This window comes from Salarias fasciatus, chromosome 19, assembly GCF_902148845.1.
Source record: "Salarias fasciatus chromosome 19, fSalaFa1.1, whole genome shotgun sequence".
NCBI lineage: Eukaryota > Metazoa > Chordata > Actinopteri > Blenniiformes > Blenniidae > Salarias > Salarias fasciatus.
This window is the reverse complement of record NC_043763.1, coordinates 13,884,715-13,907,209: the sequence shown is the minus strand read 5'-3', so window position 1 is coordinate 13,907,209 and position 22,495 is coordinate 13,884,715. Positions and strand designations below refer to the sequence as shown.

At 44.7% G+C, this 22,495-nt stretch overlaps 1 protein-coding gene across 1 annotated transcript in view; it reads right to left on the bottom strand.

Moving 5' to 3' along the window:
- Nucleotides 1-22,495, bottom strand: part of pacrg (PARK2 co-regulated) — a 133,574-nt gene that overhangs the window by 18,002 nt on the left and 93,077 nt on the right. The window lies entirely within an intron of this gene.

Below are 22,495 nucleotides of genomic sequence, written 5' to 3'. Positions count from 1 at the left end.
ACAGTTTGATTCCTGCCTCATGAATGTGAGGCTTTTCGCTGTTTTCTTTCTCATTTTAGTTCACGTATCGCAGTTCCGGGACGTTTGCCGAACAAAACCAGCCATTCGAGGTCACTGCATACCATTTTGAGGAACGACAGCAATTATTTCTCTGTAATTTCTTGCAGTTTATAGACTGAACAGCTTATTGATTAATCAAGGGACTAATTGCGAGTTCCAGTCCTACATTTAGCTGTTGCGTTTACTCTAAAAGCTTCCCTGGAATTGATGGATAAATGCAAATCACAGCTAAATCAATCCCCTGTAAGTTATGATCACAGAATCTGGTCCTTCATTAGGATTATCACATTTCTTAAAGTACACTACATCTTCGGGCAAAAAGAATTTGACTTCCTTGCCCAAGAGAGAGGGACAGAGTAGAGTCGATTAGTCATTTTTGGTGGAGATCATTTATATTAATAACAAGTGGGACTGCGCCTGCAGCTGTGCCTCAGCTCGTGTCTCTGTGATGAATGCGTTATTGGTTGATGTCCAATCTTTCTTGAATATTCATTATGAGTATACATGTATAGATTTTATGCAGTCATGGGTTTCAACTCTTATAGCAGTTCCTTATGAAAAATAATTAAAAGACAAGAAATGCAACACGTTCGTGTGACGTTACACACACGGGCGCGATGTGCAGCTGGAAGAATTTGGCTGCTCGGTGTTAACACGCTGTGTTGGAAAGCAGCAACAGCGAGAACTTCAGTGTGTGGACTTCCTCCTAAAGCACATCTGCAGCAAAACGAGAAATGACTAGAAGGCCCGCAGGCCTCCTCCAGCTGTGTCCTGCAGAGCCACAGCTGGAGAAAGTTGGTCCGTTCGAAGAAGGCAAAAAGTAAGGAACGCACGAGGTGGAGGGAAGCCAGTCAAAAGTTATGAAATATGCCCCTCGAATAATCAACGCCCAAATCAATTTGTTCAACGTCCAAGAGGAGCGGGCGGACTACAGAGGAATGTGTGGAGTGGGCGGTCACTCGCCGCATCCAAGTCCATATCTCAGACAAACACACAAGAGCCGGAGAGGCTGAGCGGAGTGTGGAGGGAGATGGCCTGGAGGGGGACACACACAAACACACACATCCACACACACACACACACATACACACCAACAACGACCACCAGTGTACATACACTTCCAGATTTAATTGTTTTCTGAAGATTTTTGGCGTTATTGAAAAATAAGACATTTTCAACATATATGTATATATATATATATATATATACACACACACACACACACACACACACACACACACACACACACATATATGATCAAAAGTATCCATCCATCCATCCATCCAGAAGAACTGTAATGTGGAAGACACTGTCATTTACAGGAAAAAAAGTTTAACTACTCACCCCTCAACACCAGTGCACCTTTGAGGCTAACTACCTTTACTATTTCATGCCAGTATAGTTTTTCTTATTTCTTAAAAATCAATCTTACTCAAGTCTGTATACACATTTTCCATGTGATGTTTCAGGGATTTTTTTTTCTGTTTCTTCTCATATTTTTTCTGCCTCAGCCTGTCCCTGAGGGACAAATGAAGTGATTGAATTGAATTATCATTATTTCTTCCTACAAGATGACAAAAAGGTTTTAGCTTGACTAACATCTATATCATGTTCTGTACGATTAATGCATTTATCCTATATTATGTTTTGTCTCACACATTCACCTGTCGACCCTCGATAAGACGATCACCCTCCATCAAAAGGAAGTGGCTTCAGTGTCTTGTAAACTGCAACAAAACAACATATTCAGTAGATTTCCTGCTGTAAAGAGTATTTTCTGACAAGTTGTTTAGGTTTTTTCAGTGTTATGGTAGCAAAGCTCGACTGGGCTGGACTGAACTGAAGAGGAGCGCCAGACTTCAGAGAAATGCGGTGCGAGACGAGGAAAAAGGCCTGCAGGCAGCGCCCGGCCCGCCGTGCCCCGCTCAATAAAGGCGGCCATTTTATGACCCCGCCTCTCGGCATCTCGATTTTAATACTCTTCCTCTTTCTGCCGCTTGCCCTGTGTCTTTCTCACTTCCCCTTCGGATGCCCCCTTTTGTCACGAGGAGATCTGTTTTCTCTCGCTTGTCTGGGGAGTTTTCACGCAGCCCGTCTGCCGCCTTGGCCTTCTTCAGCGGGGAGAGGCGCCTCAGACGAGAGGGGGGGAGGACAAACGCTGGCCTAACCAGATTAGCAACTATCACATTTCTTACGCGGACAAATTAATTTCCGTACAAATTAAATGAGGGGGACCCTCCCATGATAATTCCCTGGGAAATTGGAGATGGTTTGCAGGAATGAAATAAAACAACATCTTCAAAAAGAGAATAAAAAAAAAAATCTAATTACCAGCACAGAGAAATAAAGGTAGACTAATAAATTAGAATCCTATATAGTTTCTGAGAGTGAGTAATGTGAAAAACAGAGGTTGCTACTGTGGTGGATTCGGGTCCAACAAAAAGACCATAAAAAAAGGAAGGAAAAAAAAAAAAAGCTCAAGAAAAAGACAGAACAAAACCAGCCTTGTCTATTACAGGAAGTGCCGTTTTCCTGCAGGCTACAGTGAGGCAAAGGTAACAGACAATAATAAAAGAGTGGGAGAGGGTGGTGGGGAAGGCAGGGGGGGGGTAGCGGGAGGACAGTAGAAAATAAACAGCATCCAGACAGAGACAAGAAAAAAACAACACGAAAACAAAAAAAAAAAAAAGAAAAAAAGGGATAAAGAAACGTGTGAGTGGCAGGCAGCGGCACAAGGCTGTCTGGACTCAGCCTGCTCAGATCCACTGACATTTACAGAGTGGCCGATCGCCGCTCGCCATCCTCCCCTTGAAAAGTTCAAACACGCACGGATCCGGAGAGGAAATGCAGCGCCGCGTGGATTAACGGTCTCTCACATCTCTCGGCAGGCCTCACCTCCACCGCCGTGCGCTGCAGCTGTCACTCCCACCTGTCTCCTACCTGCCTCTGCATCCCCGACAACAAAGGACAGATTCCCAGTCTGATTCGGGCACAGCCAGAGACTCTGTTGACCTGCCCCAGCATGGGCTGACTGACAGACAGGTATGAGGAGAGGGCCGAGGGCCCGGGGTGCAGGAGAGCTGCTGAGACGGGCCTAATTAAAGCTGAGCAGCCACCGAGCTCTCGGCCCAGCGGTGCAACTCCCCTCTGCCGCGTCAATAGCCTGCACCCCTCAGCCCCTCCACACACACACTCGCACACACTGACATATGCTTGTTGAGGCTCTGGCTGGGAGGAGACACTGAAAGCGCGCCCTCTGACCTCTGTGGTGTCTACGTCTCTGTGCTCCAGCAGTGGGAGACTAATGTCTCTGTTTTTTATCGCCCATCATTATCTTCCAGCTCTCCTTCCCCGTCTGGGAGGAGCAGGTGTTACGTAACAACAGTCTCCACCTAGAATCAGACCGAAGGCATTCCAACGCAATGATTACACGAGTCTTAACCACAGAGCTCTGTAAAGATAATCATAGCAGCGCCGTCCTGCACCAGGTTGCAGAGGCCCCTCCTAGAGTGTTTATTTGTAAATGTTTGTGTAACTTTGAGCCTCTTAATACTCGGTGCTTATGAGCGTGCATGGCGGTCTCTTTGTATGCTTTGGAGGATCACCAGTGCCGTTCCCCGTGGAGGTTACAGCGACATTGGTGTGCGGCGTTGGCGTCGGCTCCCGCCGTGAGCTCAGCCAGTATTTGTTGGAGCCACAAACGGTGAAAAAAACTACAAAACAGCCCTCATAGAAAGGCTGTATTCTTCCCTCTACTGGCAGGTGTGTGTTGACTGGACAGCAAAGGGGATTTTTTGGAACTATGGCAGACCACTTGGAACGTTCTGACTATTGTATTTGTAGCTTTTCTGCAGCAGCAGTCATACAATGGACTCTTTGCTGGATTCTACACATACATTGGTGGGCATGTTATTCTAAAAATGACACATTAAAAGCAGTTTATAAAAAGGATTTGAGCAAGTCTGATGCAGGTCAAACTGCGACGGGTCAGAACACGAACGTGCAGCTCTCGTGGGGATTTCCCATCCTGTGGCGGTCGGTATCCAGACTGATCCCAGGAACCAGTGACAGGGTCACGAGGAGTCTCACCGAAGCTCCTGATCGCAACATCCGGGATTTAAGGGATCTGCTGCTGACATCTTAGTGTCACATACCGCAGCACACACTCACAGGTCTGTCGGAGCTCATGCCTCAAAGAGGTCAGGACTATTTAGGCAGCAAAATGTGGGGGAAAAAAGAAGATAATCGCAGTTAGTATTGAGGGGCACATCTGGCTAAACGTGACTAAATAAATGATAATCTTCACTGATTAAACTGCAGCAGTGCTGAAACTGGGCGAAACCCAGTCTTGTGTTATACTGCTCGAATTTAGAAGAAAATTCCCAACAATTCAGGTAATGGAAACAATATCAGTCCATAAGTAATATATATGGTGAAAAAAGTAGTGTTGAGATGGACACAAGTGTAATTTCAACCTGTTATTTTATTTATTTACTTCCTGATTATCTCTCTACGCTCGGTGCTTGAACCTTCCTGTCCCTAACCCTTCCCGCCCTACACACACACACACACACATACACACACCCCGGAGTGAATCTGCCTGTGGAGATGATGGTGGGCCTGCCCTCTTCATCACCTCTTAATCAGAATGTTGGCACTGACTGCCCAGAATTGGATCAACCCCGGCGACCCTTGCTGCTGCTTTCCTTCCAGAGGTCAGCCTCACATCACCGCACTGTCTCTGAGGTAGCAGCACGCTCTCTTAAATGAAATCTTATTTCTCCGTCTTCCTGCCTCTTTGTCTTTATCTCCCCCTGGCTTGGTGCATTAACCCAGGCGTGATCTTTCACTGCTTCGACTTGAATCGCTGCATTTTTTTTTTCTCATTATCCCGAGTTTTACATTACAGCAGATGTGAGTAAAGGTGGAATTTTATTTTATTCATTTATTTATTTTGTGTGTGTTTCAGTCAATATAACAAAGACCGATATTTATGGAAAATGATTAGCATGACAAGCTGTTCCTTTGACCACAGGTACAAAAGGCATGCAGGCATAGCTCCCCTTGATTGGATTCGATTGCAGGACAGCTGTAGTGTAAACAACACTGATTGCACATTGTCTGCAGGAACTCTTACTTAGTGTTCAAGATTAGGGTCTGTTTTCACCCTCTGAGCGCTGGTAAACAATAACAATGGAAAAAGGGAATAATAGACCCGCCGACTGCCGAGAATAAGTTTCACTGGGTAAAATGATTAGGAAATGTCCTCTTCTAAATGTGTTACTTTGCAAATTGTTTGGTGTATGGCGAGTAGTATGGAAAGGTTTGAGGGGATAACAAAAAAAATAAAGTCAGGTGATCATAAATTACTCAATCAAATCTCAATTAAATCCCCAAGAGTGTGTTGTAAATTATACATAAAAAGCTGAAGCAATCAGGTGCAAATTTAGCATTATGCTTCAGTATTTGTAACCAATAATAACAAATGTGTGAATTCAGCGGAGGTAGTTTTCTAAGATCTGGTGAACAGCTCATGTTATCAAGGTTGCGAGCTGCCACGAGCGTCAACGTGGCGCCGGATGACTTGGCTGTGACTGGACCATGGTGCTCTTGGTTTTGGGCTTCACAGACAACCTTGAAGACCAATGCCTAATTCATCATCCAGTCAGCTGTAATGCCAACAGACGGGGACAAACCTGGAGGCGTGAAGTCCGTACGCAACCTGCAGGAAGAGGGACTTTAGTCATCTCTTGCAGAGTTTCGAACAAAGAACGACATCTGTGTGAAATCTAAGTCTTTTACACATCTGGCCGGAACATTTTTCTAATGTCTGAACATTAAATCTGTTCAATGTCCTGAACAAAACTAAATTTTAGACTCACTCTGAACACATGGCTTCATCCTGTTCAACATGTAAACACGACATTACATATTAATGGAATAATTTACATTACGGTTATTTGTTGTCCGTCCAGATGAGGAAGATGACTGTGTAAACACGTCCCCGCAAAATTAGTTAACAGATAGACTGTACATCCACTCAGACACGCTTAATGTAAAGATCTGCTCTCCTGACTTCCATTTTAGAGCCACATCCAATATGTTGCCTGATGCTTTGCTCCTGAATCATTCCCCTCAGGTATGTAAGCTCTTCATTAAGGCTGTGGCAATCAGAGAGGGGGGGAAAGTACTGCTCCTCGTAAAGAGAATAGATTACTTCCCCATCTTTCACAGAAAGCTGTTTGCTAGAGTAGACACTCTCCTCCATTTTCATTAGTGGCCTGACTACTATATATTCTCCATATAATTGAGGTTGAAACCTTGTGCACTGTAATGGGTCCTTCCATAACGGTCTTTTAAAAGTGAAAGCCTGCCATCCTTGGGCACTGTGTGATACGGGCTTGTGTCGTGCGCCGTGTGTGTGAGTGTGTGTGTCGCCGCTATCAGCCAGATCACTTCGTCTCATCTTCTTCTCATGCTGCTTTTCAAAGGCAGCTTTGAATAAACAAAGGCATGCTCTTCACTTTTGGCAAACTAACGCCTGAAAAATTAAAGGGATCCCAGAATAAGAAAAAAGAAAAAAAAGAAAAAGTGAATCCCAAACTGTCGTAATTCAAAGTAGAAGACAACTGCATCTCACAAGAAAGACCCAGCAGAAATTCTTCCAACACCAACGGTGGTTTGGTCGTCGTCATGTACAGCTGTGCATTTTAATTGGTGCCTTTCTGACAGAATTAGCATTTTCTTCTGAAATCCCTTTTTACATGGATGTTTATGAAGAGCTTAAAATTCTCCTAATCATTATTTCATTTGGGTTCTTTTGTGTCCCATGGTTTAATGATGTTTTATGACTGCTGTTGTTTTATGATAAGATGTTTGTGCATGAACGAGATTATAATGTTTATGATTGTTTCACCAACTACAAACCACTTTATAGGCCTGGCAGGAAGTAATAACTGCAGGGCTTCAGATTTTGGAAAACATGGGCTTTGATCTATTCACTTAGTTCCGTTGGTAATCACTCGTTGAGCTGGTTGACCGTCGCTTCAGTCAGACTGGCTCCAGGTGGGGGGGGGGGTCGCCACAGAGCACGCTGCAAATCATTCAGCACAAACACGACACGGGGGGAGACACTTTTGCTGTCATGTTGAAATTCTCCTCCATCCCTCAGTCAGACTGGACATCAGAGAGACATCAGAGGGAGATTTAAGCTGATAAAATGCAGCTATCAGCGTTGACACTTCAAGTGAAGTCAAGACGGCCGATGTTAAATGTAAGGGAAATTACTCATCTGTGGAGACTTAACCCTTTGGGACCATATTTACTGACTTCATTCTTTCATTCTTGTCTCTTATACATTAATAACGGTGCACTGATGTTGTTCATATAGTACGATATTCATCCATTGTTATGTTGGACAGTGGCGGTTAATAGTGTGCAGCAAATATACATATACATACACACACATTTTTTTTTTGATGTATGGTGTTTTGAAGCAAGAAATGGTGAGATGTGTATCACTTTGGTAAGTGCAATGCACTTATACAGATCTTATAATGAATAAAGGGATCTTGTACAAGTTATTTCTACTGATGTTCAAGCGTTGGAATATCCATAAAGAAGGAAGTGGAGTGATATTTCAATTGAGGATTTTCTAATAAAAGGGAATTTCTAACCCTAAGGATTTGAAACTAGTCAGATTTGTTTTCACTTCGTGATCCTCAGTGAGATTTGGCTTTATTTTCTCCTACAGATGGATGGGAAACCAAAGGAGACACAGCGGGATAACATAACAAAGAATTCCTTCTTCTCTTCTGAAATCTATCAAGAAGATGAAAGTCCTATAACTTTCTCCTTCTGCCCGTCTGGCTTTAGATAGCAGTATCCTCATCCAAACCTTTGAAAAGAACTTTCTCAGTTCTGGGTATCAAACAAAAGTACCTGCAAGCCGCCCACATCTTTTACTTCCAGGCCTATTAGCCGAGCTCCATCAAACCTTCTTAAAACATGGACGCCTCAGCTTGCCAAAGTAAAAGTGTGTGATTTGTGGCCCCGCGTAAATTGGAAGTTGCGGTTTGAGTCAAAGCGGAGTCATAAATAGGCGGGAGGAGAGGACGACAGCACCTGCCAGATCCAGGGGGGGATTGATGGAGGCCAGCGGCCTCGTGTAGATGAGAAACGCTTTCTTAATAACTATCTCGTCAAAACACATCACTCCGCTCGCTCCCCAAAGCCAAAGTGTAAAGTAACAAAAGCGTAGAGTCCACGGCGACGACCGAGATGCAGGCAGGCAGATAGAAAATGCACAAAGAAGACACAGATAAAGACTGCGTTCCTACAGAGAAGGTCCTTCTGTAGAAAGTAAACACCCACATTTCAAATGTGGTCTTTTGTCGTCTTTTTTTTCCTTTCTTTTCACTCAAATGTAGTTGCTGAACATCTTTATGTGTTTTTATTCGTGTGAAAAATGCAATGCGATATTTTGGGAGTTCAGCCTTTAGCCTTTTTTATTCACGGTGGCATGTAATGAGTGCAACCGAATCACAGTTTCCAAACGACGCCACCAAATATACAAGAGCCTCAAAGGTCAGAGCTTCAGAGGTCCTATTGTCCTATTCACACTGTATGCCAGGAGAATTTTTCCCTCTTGATCTTCTTGAGGGAAAAAGAATCCTTGAAATCTGTGTTTGCAGCACAAAACATTTAAAATGTAGACAGCATTCACTCTTATATACAGAAAGAATTCTTTAAAATTTAAAGCTTAATACATGCAAGTGTCTTTCTTGTTTAGTAAAACTCTATGGAGGATTTTTCTTGCATTTTGCCAGCTGTCAGGAAGATACAGTGGGTAAAAAGATGGATTAAAAACAAAGCTACGGCATTTGTTTCAGCCGATTCCCCAAAAGGACAGAATCCACTGAAACTCCACAATCACGACCGCAAACACGGTCACCTGGGTCTACCTTCTACACTCGGTGGCGGGTCCGGCTCTATGGGGACGCTGTAAACGTTGGCATGGTCCAATCAGCAGCTGCTGTTGCTAAGTTGACCTTTTTTTTTTTTTTAAATGTCTAATAAAACTCCTACACACTGCAAATTTCTCCCTGCCCATCACGTGTTGAAGTGTTGTTTTAAAATGTGAACCGATGTGGTTCAAGCAATGGATTTTGGCTCAACATGAGCTCATCCTGCACAGACACACCTTCACTTCAAAGAAACATGTTTTTTTTTTTCTCTCTCTCTTTAATAATCTACTTTTGAGAGAGACAGCATCTACAGCCGATTCTCCAGCCTCTTGATTCTCCACATGGCTGCTGAAGCTCTGCCATCCCCGCTGGCCTGGCCGCAGCTGAAATGTTACAGATAGACGTGAAACGCTGACTCAGACCGGGGTTCTTCCAGCTCACACTGCTCTCTGTGTCACAGAGTCTGTGTTTCCTTCAATTATTCTGTGCATCTATAATGTATGGGTTGACACTGTACATGTGTGCATGTGGGCCCCGGTCTGTGTGCGATGTGATAATGTATCAACATCTGACATCCGTGTCATATATGCGTGGGTGTGCAAGCGCGCGCGCGCACACGTGCACGTGTTGGTAGCTGCACGACCCGACACTCCTGGGGACCATCTGTGTGTGAGCGTTGGAGAGAATAATAAATTCAAGTGGGGAGGGGAGAAGAGAGGCTGCGACCACCAATCGATCCGTCTGCTGTTTCTCAAATTAAAAGGGAGGGATGAGACTGAGAGGAGGGAAAGAGAGACACGGAGCGGCGGTGTTAAAGTTACTGGTTGGAGACATCATTTCAGTCTGGAAAGGGCTGAAAGCAGGAGTGAGAGAGAGAGGGAGGGAGAGAGAGAGAGAGAGAGAGAAAGTACACAAGCACATGATGAGAGGAGTTTCTGTAGCGAAGAATGAGGGAAGTGAAAGACAGCCAAAATGCTGAGTCCAATTAAGTGTCATCCCAGTGGAGGCAACTGTCCCCATTGTCTTCTGCCAGGGCTACACAGCGTCAGCTTCCAAGGACACACAGATCCTCACGTGGCAGACACACACACACACACACACACACACACACACACACACACAGGCGTCAACACACAGCCCCTACATGGGTGCATCACTTCGTCAGAGCCGAAAAACACGCATGTATCATCCGAGCAGATGTGTATGTGCACGTGGACGCCGTGGACACTTCCAGAGGGACTCAGTCCTTGAAGGACCTGGAGGGGAAGCGGTGCCAACGATGGCCGGCGCCAGCAGCTGACGGTCCCAGGGCGCAGATGCGTGCCAGGGGCTAACCCACTCGTTTCTGCCGTGCCCACCCACCAGCTGCTGCCCAGGGGCAGAGAACACGCCGGCCTTGTGTGAGACACACATAGATGACAAACACACACACACATTCATGCAAAATATGATGCCGCACACGCATTGGCGATGTTGCCCGTGTCTCTGTCACACGCAGGCTGTGACCCAGCGGGGCGGCTCACTGTCTCATAGAAAAGCCAAGTTAATGAGTGAGGCCTGTGGCTCTAGTGGCTCCGCACTGCAGCAGCCCCAGCCGCTGAATGACTGGAATGACTGACTGTGGCACTACAGTGGGATTAGAGGGATGCTTCATATTGACATAGAGAACAAATCGACATACTCTAATAATTCCCTTTCACACTCGGCAGCAGTGTGAGAGGAAATAGCAAATGGATAGGAATAATAGAGGTCGAGGCAGACGGTCCCCTGTGGGTGCTTTTACCCCCCAGACAGCGCATCCCACGCTCAAACACACACACACTCGTTAATGCACGCACTTGTACACATGTAAGTACACACACACACAAGCAGAGCGACATAAGCCACATGCACTGAATGAAAAAAAAAAAACAAAAAAAAAACAAGTGATCCTTTTTGACTGCAGGAAGTGAAGCCCGAATTACAAGAAAGAGACAGAAAAAAAATAAATGAATCAGAGGGACACTCAGAGGCTGGAACCAAAGGACAAGAAGATGGGGTAGAAAGGGAAAGAAAGAAAGAAAGAAAGAAAGAAAGAAAGAAAGAAAGAAAGAAAGAAAGAAAGAAAAGGATGAATGCAAGAGTGAGAGAGTAAAAAGAGAGCCAGACTGTTTTTCAGCATGCAAAGAAGGCAACGGGACCATGTCATAAATTCTCCGGGCTGCTTTAGATTTAATCTGGGCCTGGATGCAAACAACACCAGCCCAGCCTCAACAGGGTGCTGTGTGTGTGTGTGTGTGTGTGTGTGCGTTTGTGTGTGTGTGTGTGTGTGTGTGTGTGTGTGTGTGTGGCATGCGTGGGGGCTGCTGAAGGATTGGTTGCCAGGGAGATTCTGACATATCGGGCCCCACTCCCTGCTGCCCTCAGTTTAGCCTCGACAAGTCAGAGAAAACGCTCTGCGGCGGCCCGGCTAATTTACAATCTTCCCCCCGTGTTCTCTCCCCCACCTGCCTCTCCCCATTGCTCTTGTCTTTCTTGTCCGCTCGCATAAAAGTTTCATTTGCGATTTCTTTTGCTTTTCATATACGTCATAAAAAATGCTTCCCACCAGTTATCAGAACCCGACGGCTTCCTTCTGCAGCCCACCTTTCCCTTCTTCCTCACTTTCCGTCCCGGTCTTCCCTCCTTTCCCTCACTTTCCCTCCCTCTCCGGCAGGCTGATGTGGCCGGGACCTGTTGTTCTCATCCGGTGACAGCCAAACAGGGCCTGTTGTAATTAGTGTGGAATTCTAATGAGCTTATCAGGTCAAAAGCAGCTTAGTCCTCCAGGACCCTAGCAGGGTGGAAATTAGCCCCGCTCCCTCCCAGACAAAACACGCGCGCCCCGCATGCACGCTACACAATAACACATTGTGCATACCGATGATACAAGCTGGAGTCATTAACAAACACTCGCTGACAAATTCAGCCTCACCCTCTCCTCTCATAAAGGGATTAGCCCACTTTACATCAGTCAGTTAACAAAAAGGCGAATTATTAATGTGAGTGGCAACAACAATGGGAAAAAAAAAGGCGTGAGCACTGATATGTAAGGCTGTCATTGTGCGAAATGAACAAGTAGCTGGAGGGGTGAATAAGTTATCTGAGGAGAGGATTGTCGACGGAGACAAATAAACAAGCGCGTGTACACAGTGATCAGGAACATATACAGAAAAGCAATACAAATTTGTTCTCTCCTTGTCGTTGGAAAGGAAAATAAAGCCCCACAATCTCTTCTCATCTTGTTGGAGGACGGCGGGGCACTGCTATAAATGGACAGCGGCGGCCACACGGCACCTATCTTCATTAGATATCACCGCAATTAGTTCTGGGAAAGTCGCAGTGATATGCAGGAATCAGAGAGGGAAAAGCAAGGTGTATTGATTAAACACTGCAACAGCTGTACTAATAAGATTAGACTTATGTCAGCAGTCTTCACATTTGATAAGATGCAAGCTTTCAGAAAGAGGCTGTGCTGTGCTTTGCTGTGTGCACGGTGCAGAGATGAAATGGTTAAGCGTGTGTGCAAAGTATATCATTATACATCAGTGTGTAATGGTGGGAGAACCGATGACAGTAAAGGATTATGGGAGAACAGAAGAGGGGGGTCGGAGGGATAAAACCATTTCCTGTGTTTGGTACGGTAGCGCAGCCCTCCATCTGTTTTATTCCAGACTGGTTAACATCCAATCACTTACTCTGATACTTCTGGGTGTGTGTTATGCTCGTGTGCGAGTTTGTGTGTGTGTGTGTCTAACTGTGTGTGTCTCCCCGCCAGGAGAAAAATGAAATGCAGAAACTCCTCCACTCAAAATGTTCAGATCTTAAAAGCAGAACTGTGAAGCAATGTGTTTCAGGCAGCGAGTAATACTGCACCTCGCCCGTTGTTCCAGTCTGAAATATGGCGTAACCTGCTGAAAGGAGAAAAGTGTTTCACCAGGCACACGACACAGGAAATGATCCAAATGGAATCACGCAGCCGGGGGAAATACAAGTCTCTGGGGTGAAAACATTAACCCGCCTCTGGTAAAACAATACGAACACCAGGCCATTGTCACTGAGCAGAATAGTCGCACAAATACACTTCATTAACGGAGTTTGATTCAAATCACATTAGACGTAGCTATTCGGCTCAGAGCTGCAAACACAAATCTAAACTTTATCTCATCACTTTATAGCCTGATCACGACATGCGAAGTTGTCGGAGTGAAGTCAGCGGGTTATTTCTTCTTGGCGGTAGATAATTACGCCGTCTATCTTTATGGAAGTGAAATTTACACATCAATCTGATGAGTCTCCCACGGCGTCTCGGGGTATTAATACAAATCCTGGCCTTAGCGGGCGAAGAAAGCGCAGGGAGGACCAGACACAATGCACAAAGGCAGAGGGGGGAAAAAAAAGAAAAGAGAAAGCAGCAGTCTTCCAAGGTGAGCGACACAGACACCCACAGACAGACCCTGGCCATGGACCCTGAGAGTTAATGAAGCAGTCCCTCCCTATTATCTCTGCCTGCATCCGCTCCAGCACAAAGTAACAGACAAGCAGACTCTCCTCTCCTCTGCCCTGGAAACTCATCCTGCACACAACTCATCCCCCCCGAAACACCTACTGTAAACCACACCTGCCGCCGTCCCAGACAAAGGCATAAATCTACTCTTGGTTTCTAGGTAATAAAGAACTTCTGATACAGCAAGAAAGCAACAGGAAGAAAGAGAGGGTGTGAGTGTGTGCCAGAGAGGCGGGGAGCCGGAGTGAGGGAGTGCGGCAAAAGGCGAATGAGTTGCAGTGGCAGGAAACAGATTTATTAGGGGGATGAAAAAACATCCTGACTAATGAAGTGGATAAAAGATTCATGCTGCTGTTGCTAAATGATCTAATGATCATGATGTGTGAACTGCACACAGGAAGTCTGATGTAATTGCAAGATAACACGGGACAATTTAAGCCGAGTAAAAACGCCAGATCTTTTCTACGCTGGTGGAAGAGGAGTGTTTGCTGGCAGCACATTCTGCACATCGTTCAGCATGTTATCTTACCACTAAAGTGTGAAGCCGAATTGGTGCTCCGCTGCCAATTTCACAGACCTGATGGCGGCGGCAAACAGCACCCCATCATAGATCAACTCAATGCACTATCTGTTAGATAATCTTCAGGACGCAAAAACAGAGAGACAATCATGCACGAACCCTCCGATCAGATTAAATGAACAATAATCGATTCCAGCTGGAGGTTGGCGAAGGCACGCGACACCCAGGTCACCATCAGAGGGCAAATACAGAAAGACAAGGAGTCAAACACTTATATTCAATCTCGTGAATCCCATTAATATGAAAGAGATGCCTGTTAATGTTGATATTTTGATCTATAGAATCCTGGTCTTGGTTTTGTCCACTGGATGGATACTTTCTTCACCAAGAAAACTATTTCTCACACTCACATCATATTTACTGCTTTTGCCATCGAAAGGGCCACACAGTGGTGGAGGGGCAACACTGCTTCAGTGTGTGTGTGTGTGTCCATCTCTCTGCACTTCCCTTGTGCTGATCTCTCCAGGGTGTATTCTGTCTTCACCAGTTATCAGCTGGGAGCGGCTCCGGTGTCACATTTTGAATCATTTTTCAAATTCCAAAGACAAATTGCCTTTTCATTGTCTGTTATCATTTGTAAATGACACACAAAGTGTTTCTTCATGCTGATTTGGATGGAATAAAATATCTATAAACAACACTGAGGTAATATTTCAATGGATACTTGGTAAACGGTTACACTCACATAGAGAGGTAGTTTGCTTTCAACTAAAAACACGGATTTCTAAATTTTCTCAAATGAATATGCATGTTTTCTGAGTGAGCATAAGTTATTATAAAATCAGTAGTACATTTAATTTTCTTGTGGCTCACTTTTGTTTTATACATGTTGGTCGCCTTTATTAGATAAGGTTAAATAGTACTGATAGTTTGAGCTCCGCTCGGCTGGAGCTCTGAAGCCTGCCTGCAGCCATAGAGAAGCCCGTCAGACGCTGAGAGTGTGCGAGGGTATTGCTTTACTCCCCTTTCCCCCTGGGAGGCCTGGATTCCAATGTCTCACACGCTGTATCTGATAACATCTCCACTAATATCAATATTGTATAACTCAAATGGATGTCACATCTCATTTTTCCACGTTTCATCAGCAAAACGGCCCTGATGAATTGCATTTCTCCGTGAAGTGACGAGCACTGCTTCCCTCAACACATCGGATCGAGTTTGTTTTGTCTTACGCACCTTTGCACCGGAGTGGGAGAGCGACTTTGCCGCGCTGCGCCTGATTTATGTCTGTTCAGGCTTATTCATATGTCCATCTGTTTGTGTGGAGGTTTGTTAATGAATAGCTTTGATTTCCACCCTGGTAATTGAACCTGTCTTGTCACCCGCTTCCAACAGAAGCCTGTCTAATACTGTACAAATCTGTCTTCATCACAATCAAGCAGGCATGAAGCAGCAGTCGATACTCTGCATCCTGATTCACATGGAGCCAGAAATTAAAAAAAAAAAAAAAAAGAGCTGTAAATGTTGAGTCTGACTGGCTTATTCCTTTGAAACGTAGAGGTTTTCAACCAAACACAACAATACAATTCAAATTCATCACTTTGATTCGGTTTCAAATGCAACGGGAGACAGAACTTGTTGATCTGCTCATTTTCGATGCACAGATTAGCAGCTGACCGAATGATTCATTGGTTTCCAGGTATCCTGTTGTTTCCTGCCTGCAACCTATTCCAGTCAGTCGGCTCGCAACACGCTTAAAGATGAAATAAGCTCCATTTCCATTACACCCTGGCAAAAATCACATCTCACGTCTGGACGCTCGGCTGTCATTTCCCAGCCATGCGTGGAACACACCAGAGATCTCAATCTTTAATGCGTCTACTGTCAGGAAGAGAGAGAGAGAGAGAGAGAAAGAGAGAGAGAGAGAAAGAGAGAGATGACAGCGGAAGAGAGACAAAGGCGAGAGAAATCGACAGTGATATTCTTAGACTGGATGTGAGGCAGTAAGTATGAGAGGCTGGGGGGGGAGGAGGGAAATGTCACGGCCAATCTCTAATGAAGGGCCTTCCGGGAACTATAGTTAGATAAATTATTTAAAGGCTTTCATTTAAAAATGTCCAAAAAACTGTGCTGCGATGATTTGCGCAGGGGCTGGGGAAAGGTCAGCTGTGTGTTGGGAGTGCTTCATTAACCTCCCACCACCTCCCTACCTCAATTATTTCTGTCAAAGAGCACCTGGAGGGGAGGGGGGGGGGGGGGGGGGGGGGCGGTTGGAGAGATAGGGAGGGGGGCGCGGTGGCTGCGGTCGGGCTGATACCGCTCTGCTGCCGGTGTGGCCGCCGCTCCACCGGAGCTGAGGGGCTTCGGCTGCGTCGGGCTTATCTCAGGACCTGGTGGCGGTCCATTCCTGCTGGAATGTTTGGGTGGCTTCAGTGTGGTAAAATCCCCGGAGATGTGCAGGGTAAAGGCTGGATGAACTAGTGTGTGTGTGTGCGTGTGTGTGTGTGTGCGTGTGTATGTGTGTGTAAAGAAATGGGTTGGCTGGTGCCCAGGCCTCAGGAGTGTTAAATGCTTTGATCTTGTAAAATGTTTTCTACAACCGTGGAACTAACACAGCTGCAAGGAAGTTTGATAGCTCAAACACGTGCACGCACACACGCATGCACGCACACACACACAGTAATTCAACACCTTTTTTTTTTCCTCCTCCACAGACGCCTTTAACCATCTACAGGGACAGGTTGAAACTTTTTGCTCTTTTTCACTCCATCACTCGTCTCATCTCTTTCTTCTCAACTTATCACATAGAGGGGAAAAAGTCTTTAAAGAACAAAGGCTGACTCTGTTTTGTTCCATTATATTAGGTTTCCATTGCTGCAGGTGCCGTGTTGTCGCCTCGCTTCAGGACCGCAGTTTGATTCTTGGCTGTGGAGTTTGCATGTTCTTCCTTGCGCACGCGCTGGTTTGCTCCGGCTGTTTCCCACGGCACAGGAGACACGAGCGTCAGGCTGACTGGCGACACCAAAGCCGCATGTAGGTCTGAATGTGTGCATGTGTGATTGCTGGGTCCTGGATGAACTGGCAAGTCACTTCCAATTATGTCTCTTGGCTGGCTGGGTGACTCAGGGCCTGCCAGGATAAGCTGGAGGGAAGGAGGTCTGGACTTATCGCTTTTTCATATTCTGGTGATGTGAAGAGAAGATGGATGGATGGATGGATGGATGGATGGATGGATGTGGATGGATGGATGTGGATGGATGGATGGTTTTACTCCTCATGACAATGGAGGCAGAGAACAGGAGGGCCCTAAAATCACATAAACTGGTCGCCCTGATATCTTTTTCATTTTTCAACTCAGAGAAAAGGGCCTGATTGAGAGCTGAAAAAAAAACTGCTGTTAATAAAATGAACTGAATCCTACACTGTTTGAATTGACATTTAGGTAATTGAGACAATTGTAGAAGTGGAGGGCCAGACTTTTGAGAATGCTGCCTGAGAGTGAGGAGCGATTTTCAGATCAGCAGCGTTTGAACATCCTAATTACCTGAACTGTTTTTTTTTTTCCCCCCAATATACCCATCAGGTGCGACTGGAGGAGAGAGAAAAAATTCACCTGTGAATATTTACTTTCAAAACTTTCATGAATAAATAGCTTTTATTATATACTTTCACATTTTATTTGAAAGCAGTCGAGACAATCACTACTATGTGTAAATGCCACAACGGTGAAAAATATAAACCAAACAAGATATGTAGACTCGCACTCTAAATCACAAATGTTGACTCCTTGTTGGAAAGAGATTAGCTAAATCCAAACACATCAATCAGCAGATTTCTGAAGTTGAATCTTTCTGGAGTTGAAATAAGTTCACATGGAGTTTTTGCACAGAATTCAACTCGTGCGATTATTGGAATGTGGATTTGTAACACTGCCCACATGCAAACTGTCTGGATTGTGCCAATCTTGGAGGGACTGGAGAGCCAACCGTCCCTAAAGGAGGGGGAAAAAAATCCTCATATTAGCTGCTTCCAACCATCTGCTTCTTCATAACCCGGCTTTGTCGGAATACACAGTGCCAAAAAACAGATGCGGCAGGTTTAGTCAGTCATGAGACAGGAGTCACAGCACCTTTAGGCTCCTCAAGGTGATGCTGTTGACAGGCTGTCTGATTAACATCACAAGTAGGTAATTGAGAAACAGGAAATAGTTTTTTTGTGGTTTGTGGAGGCTCTCTGGGTACAAAAATATCTTCGACCTTTGCTTTTTGTCTTGCAACTCTGATCCTGTCCCAGTGAGGCAATAGATGAATTGTCAGGATGTGATTTCTGGGTTAGGGGTCAGCTGTTAACCCTTCTGGGCTTAAAAAAAAAAAAAAAAAAAAAAAAAAAAAGATGTGCAAGAGGAAAGGGAGAAAAAAAAAGAATCAGATTGAGAGGAAATGTTAACTTCCAGAGATTCCAAGAATGGCTCCAAATTTCACCAGCTCCTAAAAAAAAACTGACAACACAGTAAAGTGAGATTCTGACAACATTCACTCACATACAACACATCCTAGAAGTACTGCAGCACTGGTAAAAAAAACAAAAAAACAAAAAAAGAAACACCTTGTTGTTGATCATATGAGTAAAGATTCTGCATTTGTCTCAATCAGCCCTATTCTGCTGGCAAGTGTCAGGCTGTCTCTCTCTTAAGAGCCTTAATATAGGCTGCTACATCAAAGAGGTGACTAATCAGGCTGACGGAGAGAGGTGTCACACAGTGTCAATCCTTTAGGGCCGCCGCATGTCTCTCAGGGAGCCTGCTCCTTCTGCTCTGACCTCAAATAACCCGCCACGTGCACACCGCACGTGCACGTGCCGCGGCCAAGTCGCTGCGGCGGCCTGCGGAAGCGCGGGCGCACGCGCGCCACGGCGAAATCGGAGGAATTAATGCGCGCGTGATATGAAATTAGACACACAAAAGGACTTTATGCTTGCTAACCCACCACTACACATCTCACTGGGAATCAACGTGAAAGATAACTTGGTTCATTGATAGGCCTCTGCTGATGAGAGATGATTAAAGAGGTAAAAAATGGAAACTCATCTTGATGTATTTGGGTCAATTTCACGTCCACAGCCGTTGCTTGGTCAGGACTATTTCCAGCAGAAGTGGTGGCGGTAATTAATGGGTGATAACGGACACATTTAATTGGCTGTAATCTATCCGATGAAGCAGGGAGTCTCTATTCTTTTGAGGACAAAGGCCCGCTGGGAGGGCGGAGGAACCCGCCTTCATCTGTAATGCCGCAGACATACAGCGCCGAGTGGACCATACATCAGCATAACTATACAGCAACTCTGTAATGCGCAACAATTAAACTGCACCGCGCATTTAAAATAATGTAAATAGGCATCCTTCACTATGAGCATGACTGCATCCTTCTTCCCGAACAAAGTACGAGTGCAACAAGCCAGGGTAAGAAGCTACTTAACATAAAACTCAATAAATCAGTTCAAGTAAGCAATGCACTATATGTACTCATAGCTACTTGGTTCTGCCCGAGAGCTCAATATACAAGATAGATCTTCCATATGATAGGAAGGGGAAAATGCAGTCTGCCAAGAACTCCTCCCAGTAGAGGGCTGAACACTGATTTGCATTGAAATGAAGCGTCTGAGGCATGTGACAGTGTCGATGTCTGCGTTTTGTTTTGGGTTTTTTTCCCTGCACGTGCATGTGAGTTTGTGCGGCGATGTGTTTTGTCAATTTGGTGTTGGTTTTTTTGTGTGGACCTGTATGGATCACTGGTGACGGGGCGTCTTCTCAGTCTCGCCACCCGCCCTGCAGCCTTGGGGGGGGGGGGGGGGGGGGGGGGGGGGGGCGGGCGAGCGAATCTATCTGTACGTACACACAGTGCACGCTTTCTGTCCGTCCTGCTGCACCTTCTCATCCCCTCAACAATCTGAAGCAAGTAATTCAATCCGAGAGTGAATAAACAGTAATTTGCTTTATAAAACATTCAATTCAAGCCAGCCAGACCTTCTCACTGTCGATGTCACCTTGATGTTGTCCACTTTAACTTTCATGTCGCTTTTTGCGAGCCATTCAAAATCATTTAAGCCTGGGCATTGGAACTACCGAAATCTGAAGGAAATTACACCGTATTTCACTGAATCAGACAGCAGATTCCCTAAAGATTTGGAGCTGTGCAAGTACCACGACATTAAAAATGTATTCATTCTTTGACATTCACTTAGGTCATATCTTACGAATCAAACAAATGTGAATAAACGTATTGGGAAATGTCCTGATAATCACGTGCATGTTTTAAGAAAAGCTTGATGGACAGTTGATCTGTCTTTCAGCACAGTCAGCAGGTATCAGCTCAAACCCCCTGCAACCTTAACTTAGATAAAGGAGCGATACAGTTTTAAGAATCAGAGTTGAGACAGTTTGCTCTGTAATGAAGACGAATTGCTTTGGGTAAGTGCTATGTAAGTATAATGAGAAAAGATTAAAATGCTTCAAGCAGAGAAACGGCCATTATTCCTCTTACCTTAACATACACTACAATAGAAATACCATCATTAATGCATTAATGTGGAAGTACAATTTATTAGCGACTGGACAAACATTCAGCTATCGTATATTGGGCAGCAGATTTTCTTTCTCCATCCAGCAATTATTGTGGTGATTATTGCATTATTAATGTTTACTCTGTTTATAAAAGCTACCGAGGGTCCAGACAAAGATCATATCTCATATGACATTAAAGCTTTAAAGCTGACTAACCAGTAAACTTCATTATCTGGATTTCATTTTACATGTCTCAAAAAGTTAAATACTTTCTGCCTCTCTGGAGGAGAGTGAAAAAATAAATACGATGATCTACAACCCAGTGATATTGATAATTTACTGTAATATTATCAGTAAACTTGATTCCTACACAAACCAATTTAATAAAACACAGAAATAATAAGACAGTCTAATCCACCAGACAAAACTGTTTCCACTGTGAAATTATATCAAGACGACCGGTTTCATTCACAAAAGATCATGTTTACCTCGACACAGGCATTTTCTGGAGCAATGTAGGAATTCATTACAGAATCTTCACTCTGTTCTGCATTATAAGAAATAAATGAAGTGTATTGTCTGAAAAGCTCTGAACTTTTTGCCACAGCTCTTTCAGAAATTTCAAAAAGGCGGCCCTCTTTGTAATCATTCCCAGACTGATGCCGTCCTTCTTTGCTTAGTTACATTTCATCCAGAGCGCGAGGCTCCGAGCGGTCTCATAAACACAGCAGTTCAATGTCAGACTGACAAACTAATGAGCTGTTTAGATTCAGGGTGCACAATACATCACTAGAGCTGTATTCAAATGTAATATAACCTTTTCATTGACACAAGAATAAATGTATTTATTCGCTGTTGTTCTTGGACCCGAGTGTGTGTGTGTGTGTGTGTGTGTGTGTGTGTGTGTGTGTGTGTGTGTGTGTGTGTGGACGTCTGAGCCGTTTTGTGTGTCACCCTGTGGTGACTTCAGTGCGGGGGTTTTATTGGCATGGTAGCTGAGCCCGGTCTGATGTTCAGATTGAAAGCCCATTTCGTTACCACTCCATTATTCTGTCTGATTGCCTTCTTGTTAGCTGCTTTCTGTGGGAGGATTTGATTTTGCCCTGAACAGACGCCGGTGAAAGGCATGTCTGGCCGTGTTGACGTCACTGGCAGCCCAGAGTCTGCATGGGCAGGGGCGCAACTCGTGTCCATCAAATATACAATGATGTTCCTTCTGCTCCGTAGCAGGGGTGTCGAACGGGCAGCCTTCAGGTCAAAACTGCTCCACCTGTTCACCAGTCTTGCCCGTCGAATGACCTTGCGCGTCGAAGGGAGAAGCAAAGACACAGGGGGTCGCAGCGCCTGTTGTTATGCAGCTGTGAACGCGAGCTATCCTATTGCGAGACATTAAATTAGCATAAAAGCCATACTATGAGGGTGAGTTGATGATAATACGCTGAAGGAATTATGCAGTCGAGGAAGCAACAGGCAAGATCAGTGTGCTTGGAAACATTGTGACAGAGAATTTTAGATTCAAGTTGAATGCGACTTATAATAATAATATATATAAAAAAATAAGTTAGCATGTAAACATGTAGTATGTAAACTGATTTTTTTTTCGATAAATTGAAAACATTTTTCTACATAAGTTCAGCAGTTCTGCTGCCACATCATATCAAGTCACACTGATTTATAAAATAAGGTTTTATTGGATTTTTTATCAACATTAACATCAGATGTTAAAAATGAATGCACAGTCCACTGCCACTAGCTTTATATGCACAGGGCCCTTGGAAAATAAGATTCACCAGTTCTTCATAATGTATTCAAATTTTGTCAGAAAAATGTTAATCAAGTGCTCTGACTGGGCATAAGAGGTAGTT